This window comes from Tupaia chinensis, unplaced genomic scaffold (assembly GCF_000334495.1).
Source record: "Tupaia chinensis unplaced genomic scaffold, TupChi_1.0 Scaffold000173_1, whole genome shotgun sequence".
NCBI classification, from domain to species: Eukaryota; Metazoa; Chordata; class Mammalia; order Scandentia; family Tupaiidae; genus Tupaia; species Tupaia belangeri.
The window spans coordinates 1,165,438-1,168,182 of record NW_006159648.1 but is presented as its reverse complement, the minus strand read 5'-3'; positions in this window follow the sequence as shown (position 1 = coordinate 1,168,182).

The following is a 2,745-nucleotide window of genomic DNA, read 5'->3' as shown; positions in this document are numbered from 1 at the left end:
TCTGAGAGGTCGAATTCATTTGTGCTGACAGTGTGGATGTTCCACTCAAACACACCTGTTTCCAATCTCATTTGAGGAACTATACAACAGCAACCATGGACAAGTAGTCTCAGATCTCTTGTCATGATGTATCTTAATTTCCTGTCTGGAAATCACATTTTCAGTGTAATAGATTTCAGGGGTTTTTTTGTTGTGGTTGGTTGGTTTTTAAAGAGAGATTTTTGCTATAGGGCACATATGTTGACAGGGAAACAGAGCGAAAAATCACCCCCCACCCCCTTTGGAGGGATGGCCATGCTTTAATCCATTCTCCTCTATTCTCATCTTGGAATTTTGGGCGGGCACACACACACACACACACACACACACACACACGTGCCTGGCATGTATTTTAAGTCACCAGGTCTGGGGACATGAACCATGGTCAACTTCACGTTGGGAGTCCCATGCCATAACCATTACCCCACCTGCTGGTCCCAGATTTCAGTATTCTCTCTTCCTTCTTTCATTGTCAAAGGGTGTGGGTGCACCAGCCAGAGACAGACAGAGGGAGGGAGAAAGCACCCCCCACCTTCATGGGTCTGCTCACACAGTAATCCTTTCTCCATTTCTCCATCCCTGTTGGTATTTTGCCACGCCACACGTGGTTGGAATGTTTTTCAGGCTGCTGGGGCCAATGTTCAAACCATGATCAGTCAAGTGACATCTGTCTCCCTTAACCACTAGGCTCCAAGGCTGGCCTAGATTCTAGTATTCTTAAAGGAATATAATTCTCTACAATGCACAAGTAATCAGTAACTTTTTATTCACTCAGTGACTCATTTCTCTTATTTCACTACTTAATCATACTAGTTTAAAAGTAACTTTTCACATAACAATTTTTAAGTTGATTTAGCTAATGAGAGAGAGAGAGAGAGATGAGCACCTTGAAAACAGCATCTCATGCTGTGATCTCCCTCTTAGTCTCTCCCAGCCAGCCAGGCATGCCTGGCATGCGGAGATCGACTCAGGAACCCAACCTCCACCTTCCATGTGGCTTCCCATCACTGCAGAGCATTCACTGTGCTACTGCTGCATCTTGACAGCAGGGCCTTTGGTTAGGACATTAAGTATATTTTTACTCCTCTAATGTGTTTTGTAAATGTAGTCACAAAAGGATACCACCACCAAATTAGAAGAAATAACAATTATCGTGTGGGCAAAATTATTATTAGAACATGCTCAACAAACAATCATTACATTAGAAAAAAATGAAAAAAAGAAAAAAAAGAAAACCTGTGCAACAAGTAAGAATTCATGCTCAACTTTCAAAGTGATAAATTTTCTAATGAGCTACTAAGAAAGTCCCTTTCACTCACATTTCAAAAGTATTAATACCTTAGGTCCAGCAGGTCGCATAGTAGTTAAGGGACTGGACTTGAACATGGCCAACTGTAATTGGAGTACCAGACCTAGTGGCTTGAAAAATCACACCAGGTGCATGTGCATATATGCCCCAAATCACAGGAGTAGAATGGAGAAGGGACTGTGGTCTGGTCATGTCTCCTAGGGGGTGATTTTTCACATTTTGCTCACTGTCCCTCCTCCTGCAAGCACACATGCTTGATTGCAAAAACCTAAAAAGGTCATTAAAAAAAAAAAAAGTACTACTGGCATACATTAATATCTAGTATTTCAACACAACAACAAAATAAATATGCAAAACCTGTTATAAATGTTCTATAAGCTGTTTTTAAGTAATGCATTCAGGAAAACAATCTGTACAGTCAGAATTCCATGACTCTTACAATATAAATTGTGTTATAACTATTATTTAATAAGGATACTATCTGGGGCTTTCTAAACATAACATTTTATTTAACATATGATTTAATAATAATACCTAGGAGATAAGTGAAAATTTAACTTCTCCTTATCTTTGCCAGTATGAATACTAAATTCATAATATTTGTGAAAAACAATATATAGTAAGAGCCAAAACAAAAATGCGGGAAAAAAAATTGTAATAGCTGGCATTGAAACCAAAAAATCTTAAATCTAAAAAAAGGCAAAAGGCATAACAAAATTTCCTGTAAATATTTCCAAATTTAATATAAAAAGATAGTACCTTTGCCGTTTTTCTATTTTCCTGTTGAGCAGTTAGGACTTAATAAATATCGGACAGTTATCATATCCAACAATAAAAAATTACAAACATAAAATATATGCCTGAAATCAATGTGGTAATCTATTTTTGTTTCACTTTTGATTTCCTAATTTGTAGATTTTATATTTAATTACAGTGCTCTGTATGAGGACTCTTTCCAAAAGTCTGTGGAGAGTAGATTATACAAGTTTATTATAATGCAAAATGTTTGAAATCCAAGCACACTTTCTCATTTTATATCATTTCCTGTGAAATTTTTGAAAACTCATATTCTTAGAAATAATCAAACCTACTTACTTCTTTTAAAACTACTTTCTCTTCTTTCAAATCAGGAAGAAGTCAGGACAAATTAACCTCTCATTCAAGCACTCTTATTTCAACATGCCATTAACTTTCCTAGTGATGCTTTCTTTGTTTCTAGTCCTAGGCATATAGTTCAAAAATTTAGATGTCATTATTTAGTAGTTACATACATCTGTCTATATGTATATGTGTGTGTGACTATATATCTATATAGCTATATTGATAGATAGATAGAGATACATGTGAAATATGTATATATATTTCACTATATTTTCTACATTGCAAGGTAACAAAAA